The sequence below is a fragment of the Chrysochloris asiatica genome, unplaced genomic scaffold, assembly GCF_000296735.1.
Source record: "Chrysochloris asiatica unplaced genomic scaffold, ChrAsi1.0 scaffold00024, whole genome shotgun sequence".
In the NCBI taxonomy this organism is placed as follows: Eukaryota; Metazoa; Chordata; class Mammalia; order Afrosoricida; family Chrysochloridae; genus Chrysochloris; species Chrysochloris asiatica.
Window position 1 is genome coordinate 25,042,473 of NW_006408542.1, and position 7,492 is coordinate 25,049,964.

Below are 7,492 nucleotides of genomic sequence, written 5' to 3' on the forward strand. Positions count from 1 at the left end.
TGCCACCAAATCAGTCCCAATTCATAGCAACCTTGAACAGAGTTTCCAAGGCCATAAATCTTTACGGGAGCACAAAGCCTCATCTTTCTCCCATGTTTGTTGTTGTTGTTGCTGTTGTTGAATGCCGTCAAGTCTGTTTCAACCCATAGCGACCCTGTATAGGGTTCCTGAGGAGCAGCTGGTGAGCTTGAACAAATTCAAATTACTGACCTTGTGGCAATCAGCCCAGTTTGTAACCCATTGAACTACCAGGGCTCCTTTGTTGTTTATCTGTTTGATTGAGTAACTTGTCTCTTCACTTTATTCAAAATGTATCTTGAACAATAATGGATTAACAAGAGAGATATTTATCAGAATTCCAGCAAGAAGTACATTGTACAATCAGCTGAGGTTCTAAAAATTGGTTTGAGACACTTTTACTACATCATTGTTTCTATCACCTTTGCCCTGAAATAAGCTTCACTCAATCTGACCAAGCCCAATATTTAACAGTTGCAATTAATACAAACCACTCTGGACAAAGGAATACTGGTGTGGTGTCATAGGATAAGCACTCGACCACAAGGTCAGTTTGAATTGCAAGACTGGCAGTTCAAACTCACCAGCAGCTACTTGGAAATCTATACAGAGTTGCTATGATTCCAAACTGACTTGATGACACGTAGCAACCCTAACACTTTGGTCAAATATTGTATTAAAAACTACTAGTGAGTGGTTCTAACTCACAGGGACCCTGTAAAGGGATTCTGAGACTGTACTTATCTTACAGAGCTATAGTGTTTCCACTCTGGTCAAACAGATCTAAGACTTTCTTGAAACTGCCTAGAGTCAGGGTCCATTGGGGGAAGGAACGGTGCTCAGTCTTGTCAGTAACCATAAGAGGAATGGATTCTAGGGCTGGAGGAAATCCAACAATTGCTTTATTTTCCCTCTACCAAGAAGAAGCATTATCTGGGAAATTGAAATAGCTTTTAAATAAAAGCAAAGGCAAGAGGTAAAACAGATGTTTACACAGCAGGATTAAGAGAAAAAACAATGTTGGGATACCCAGGGACTAGCAAGAGTGGCAAGCTGTTAGCTAAACCTGCAGAGAAGGAGGACAAATTATCAGAGCTAAGCTGACAATTGAGGCTTTAAAGAAGGGATGTCTGACAAAAGTTGTGGTTGGAAAAGGACATAGTTTGCCAAAACCAGGGTAATGGTAGGTGAGTCTGATGATTAATAAAGGTTCATCTCTCTGTATTTGTTTTCAATATTATTCTAATGCCTTCTGTTGGCCAAACAGCCTGGCAGCCAGTAGGTAAGGGATGTGATAATCTAAGGAACTGAGACTCCTGGAGCCAACAGCAGGGCAAATGGAGAATAATCTGAACATTGGTTTATAATAACACATTGATTATATAATTAACTATAATTACATATAGTCCTGGTATAGTGCTATGCAATAAAGCACTGGACCAAAAGGTCAGTTTGAAACACAAGCTCAGTGGTTCAAACTCACCAGCCACTCCTTGGAAATCCTATATAGTGTTGATATGAATCAGAACTGACTCAACAGCACTTACCATATACATCTAGAATTTAATACATCAGATTTGCTTTTTAAATCTGCCTCATTTTATAAATTTCATTGTATATTTAGAGTGTTTCCAGTACAATGGTAAATATAACCAGATATTAAAATTGCTCTTCCCTCGTGTAGTTTTCAATCTACATTAGACTTAAGACCTGCGAACATAAAAAGCAAAAATGCAAGAATTGAATGTAGAAAGCAAATTCATAACCATTTTAGCATATTTTTCAAACGAATGCAAAATGAAATCGATGTTAAAAAGTAGTCAGTGAAGATTAATCCTATTTCTAAGTAAAGACCATTGCCACATTTGCAGGGAAGGCAAGAGGGACAGATAATGGATCTCTTCCTGTGAAAATGGCCAACTTTTCTAGGACAGTCTTTTTAACTCTTACACAACTCCCATTCCTTCTAGTTCATTGCTTTTTCCACAGTACCAATACTATAGTCACTTTCTAGCAGGTGCTGAGATGGGGTATTTTCTCTTGCTCACCTAACTCCTCTTCATCTCTTAGATCTATACATCTCTTCTCAAGCAGCCTTGAGCTTTTCAGTCACAAAGCATTCATGCATTTTCTATGCCTTATATTTTATTTTAAATTATTTCCCCTTCACCCAAGTTAACAATCATTCCACAGCCAACAATCCACATTCCTCTCCCCTCCCATCCCTGTTGTTATTGTTGTTGTTAGGTGCCAGTTAAGTCAGTTCTGACTCCTGGGGACCTTATGTACAACAGAATGAAACACTGCCTGATCCTGTGTCAACTATATAGTCATGATTGGGTTCATTGTTATGATTAAGCCCATTGCTGCTGCCACTGTGCCAAACCACATACTTGGGAGTATTCCTCTTTAAGCTGACTCTCCACTTTACCGAGAATTATGTCCTTCTCTAGGAAATTGTCCGTCCTAGTAATATCTCAGAATTATGAGAGATGAACTCTTGCATAGTCAGCAAAGCACAAGTAAACAACGGCTTTCAGCCAAGCTCCACCTTACATCAGCAATGATATCCCTCACTCCATGACCACATTTGAAGCCAGGTTAAACATCTGGTAGTTTCCTGCCAATGTACTGTTACAGTCATTTTAGAAGTAGTTGTTTTTGTTGTTGTTGTTGTTGTTGTTAGGTACCATTGAGTCAGTATCGACTCATAGCGACCTTATGCACAGAAGAATGAAACACTGCCCGTTCCTGGACCAACCTCACTATTGTTGAAACGCTTGAGTCCACTGATGCTGCAACTTGGCCAATCCATCTTGGTGGGGTTCTTCCTCTTTTTCTCTGACCCTCCACCCTACAAACATGATCCTTCTCCAGCAACTTCCATGGAATATGGAATGTGGAAATCAATGGACAATCTCTTTGATATCCCATGCAAGTAAAGTTTTACTAAAGGTAATGCAGAAACGGTGACAAGCATACATTGACAGAGAAATTCCAGAGGTTCAAGCCAGATTCAGAAGAGGCTATGGAATGAGGGATATCATTGCTGATGTCCGCAGATATTGGTTGAAAGCAGAGAATATCAGAAAGATGTTTACCTGTGCTTTATTGACTACACAAAGGTTTTTGATTGTGTGGATCATGACAAGCTATGGACAGCATTGTGAAGTATGAGTATACTGGAACACTTAATTGTGCTCATGAGGAATCTATACATGGACCAAGAGACAGTTGTTCGAACAGAACATGGGAACACTGAATGGTTTAAAATTAAGAAATATGTGCAACAGGGTTGTATTCTTTTACCATATTTATTCAGCCTGTATGCGGAGCAAATAATCTGAGCAGCTGGGTAATATAAAGGAAAATGTGGCATCAGGATTGGAGGCAGACTCATTAACAACCTGCGATATGTAGATGATACAACCTTGCTTGCTGAAAGTGAAGAGGACTTAAAACATTTACTGATGAAGATCAAAGAGCACAGCCTTCAGGGGACTGCATCTCAATGTAAAGAAAACAAAAATACTCACCGCTGGACCAATAAACAACATTCTTATTAATGGAGAAAAGATTGAAGTGTCAAGGACTTCATTCTTCTTAAATCAACTATCAACACTCATGGAAGCAGCAGTCAGAAATCAAATGACGTATTGCATTAGGCAAATCTGTTGCACAAGAACCTTTTTAAAGCATTGAAGAGCAGAGATGTCAGCTTGAGGACTAAGGTACACTTGTCCCAAGCCATGGTATTTTCAGTAACCTCATATGCATGTGAAATCTGGACAGTAAATAAGGAAGATCGTAGAATAATTGATGCTTTTAAATTATGGTGTTGGGAACTTTAGGCAGTCCGGTGCACAAGACATAGGTTTCCGTTCTCTTGTGCCATGAGCATCCTGGCCCTGCCCTGGGACCTGCAGCTACCACCTAGTCAGAGGACCTAGCATGCATTCAAAGAAAACAGAGTGTGATGACATCCAAGGACCAGATTCAAAATGGAACAAACATCCTGAAACTTAAAACAAAAATGACTAATAAAGAAAACACCGATAGACCTACACAGAGCAAAAACAATATAAGAATGGAAAAAAATTGTATTATTTCAAAATCTTCCAATGAATTAACCAATTCAACTTTAGAAATTGATACAAATAATTTTGAAGATGGTAATCAATCTCATCAGTTGTTGCAAACTAAAGATGATGTTCCAAATCAACATATGGCATTTAGCCAGACATTTCACTTAAAAAAAATAATAAAAAGAAACAAATGCCCACAGAAAAGTTGAAGCAAGAAGTTAATATGCCCAAGAAACTTGTGCTTGGGTCTTACTGTGGCCAAGTTGTTGCATCTGAGATTAATTCATTCAGAAAATCTTTACAAGACAAAGATGAGTGTTCTACAGCAAACAAGAAACTTTCAACTAATGTCTCTAATGCCAGCAAGCCTCAGCCTCTGACCACGAGCAGTGTACCGGTGAAAGGTAACGAGCCTCAGATGTGACAACCATCACTAAAATTGAAAGCACTGCATCTCAGAACAAACTTGTGCGACCTCCTATTAGAAGCCACCATGATAATGGCCAAGACAAGCAGAAACAAAGCATCATCGGAGCCTCTGCCAATGTTACAGTTCAGATACGTCTTCATAGAAAAGAATTCTTTCAATTAAAAACTGATGTATCTATTGTCAAAACTAGTTTTCAGGACATAAAAAGAAATGAGGTGCAATCAAAAAACATAGCATCTGGAAATGTAACCAAACCTGCCTCATCTTCTAATATCAAATTGATAGGAAAGTCAAAAACCACCAACCAGCGAAGACATACTATAGCAGCAAAGACAAATGTCAATATTAATCTGCTCATCCCAAAGAAACTGTAGAACAGAGAAAAGCTCATCTGACTGAGTGGAAATCTGACAAAGGGAGAGTGCTGAAAAGGCTTCCTAACTCAGTAGTTACCCAGCCTGAGCCGGAAGGACTAAATGGAAATCTAGTCGGGTCCTTCTGGACCACCATGGCAGAAAAAGATGAGCAAAGATTATTTACTGAAAAAGTAAAGAAGACATTTTCTGAGTGCCTGAACCTGATTAATAAAGGATGCCCAAAAAAAGAAATACTGGTCACACTGAATGACATGATTAAAAATATTCCAGATGCCACAAAACTTGCTAAGTATTGTGCTTGCACATCTTGAGCCTGTCACAAGTCCTATTGAAAATATTATTGCCATCTATGAAAAGGCCATCCTGGAAGGGGCACAGCCTATTGAAGAGATGTAACATGCAATTGCAGATATTTTAACCAGGAAGAGTCAAGAAAAAATTAATTTTGGAGAGAACATTGAGGGTGCTTGTGCAACAAAGCAACAAGTCCAAGAAGTCAACATTGACGACCTAGATGTTCATCTAGAGCCAGGAAAACTGGAAACAGAAAATACTCATGGAAGTGAGGTACTGCATGATTGTGATAAAGAGAAAGAAGACAAAACAACACATCCAGCTAATGATAAAGAAACCAGGGAGAGTTGCTTGATTAAATTTAATGTTATCTACTACGCCATACTTACAAAGTGCAAAATGAAGATTTAGTTTGAAGAAGCAAATTCTATATTTAAAGAGATGAAGTTTCTAACACCAGTGAGATGTTCTCAGCATCTTCAGGATAAAACTTCTAAATTACCAGATATGTTAAAAGACCACTATCCCTGTGTGTCTTCTCTAGAACAGTTAACAGAGTTGGGAAGTGAAACTGATGCTTTTGTATGTCGGCGTAATGCAGCACTATGCTGTATGTACTCGGAAATCTAAACAGCAGAGGAGAAATAAAGTTAGAATAACAAAATGGGTTTTTATTAAAAATAATAATAATAATAATGGTGCTGGAGGAGAATATTGAAATAGCCATGGGCTGCTAAAAGAACCAACAGATCTGTATTGGAAGAAGTGGAGCCAGAGTGTTCTTTGGAGGCCAGGATGGCCAAACTTCGTCTCGCATACTTCTGACATGTTTCAGGAGTGATAAGTTGCTGGAGAAGGATATCATTTTAGAAATATCTTTAGCAAAATTTTACTTACATGTGATATTAATTATATTGTCCAGTGATTTCCGCATTCCATTGGGTCACATCACTTTGGAATGAGCACAAATATGTATCTCTTCTAAATCAATTGGCCAGATAAAAGTTTTCCAAGTTTCTTGGCATACACGAGTGAATGCCTCCAGTGCCACATCAATTTGTTGAAAGATTTCAGTTTGTATCCCATCAATTCCCAAAGGCTATTTCTTTGCTAAAGGCTTCTGAGCACGTTGGACTTCTTCCTTCACTACCATTCGCTCTTGATCACATGCTACTTCTTGAAATGGTTGAACACTGACCATTTCATTTTGATACAGTGACTCTGTGTATTCATTCCATCTTCTTTTGATGTTTTCTGCATCATTCAATATTTTGCCCATAAAGTCCTTCAGTATTGCAAATGAAGGCTTGAATTGTTTCTTCATTCTTTCAGCTTGAGAAATGCTGAGCATGTCCTTCTCTACTGGTTTCCGAACTCAACATCTTTACACATTTATTTACAATACTTGGCTATGGCTTCTCAAGCTGCCCTTTGAAATTTTCTGTTCATCTTTTTTACCTCCTCATTTTTTTCCATTTGCTTCAACATCTCTATGCTGGAAAGCATCTCTTCTGACTTCCATATCAGTCTTTTCTTCTTTCTTGTCTTCTTCCTGAATCACTATTCTTGATGTCTTACCACAACTCTTCTGGTCTTTGGTCATTAGTGTTTAATGCATAAAATCTCTTCTTGAGTTGATCTTTACATTCAGGTAGGACATGTTCAAGGACATATTTTGTCTCTTGTGGACTTTTTTTTATTTCCTTCTGCTTTGGCCTGAACTTGCATATAATTAATTGATGGTGTCTGTTCCAGAGAATGCCCCTGGTCTTGTTTTATCTGATGATTTGGAGCTTTTCCACCATATCTTCTCACAAATGTAGTCAATCTGGTTTTTGTGTATTTGATCCAATTAGGTCCATATGTATAGACCTACATATGTTTAAAAAACATATTTGCAATAAAGAAGTCACTGGTCATGAAAATTCTATCATGTAATCTGAAGTATCATTTCTATCATCAAGGCCATATTTCCCAGCTACCGATCTTTCCTTCTTGTTTCCAACCTATGCATTCCAATCACCAATAATTATTAATACATCTTGATTACATGTTTAATCAGTTTCAGACTAAAAAAGTTAGTAAATTCTTAAATTTCAACATTACTGGCTTTAGTCATTAGCGTGTAAATTTGGATAATAGTGATATTAACTGGTCTTCTTTATAGGCATATGGCAATTATCCTATCACAGACCGCATTATACTTCTAGATAGATGCTAAAATGTTCTGATGATGAATATGATATCATTCCTATTCAATTTTTCATTCCCAGCATAGCAAGCCATGT

The 7,492-nt window shown here is 37.9% G+C and overlaps 1 pseudogene; it reads left to right on the forward strand.

The window, feature by feature from the left end:
• The first annotated feature begins 3,911 nt into the window (after nt 1-3,911).
• On the forward strand, nt 3,912-5,834 carry LOC102830159 (annotated as a pseudogene).
• The last annotated feature ends 1,658 nt before the right edge of the window (nt 5,835-7,492 follow it).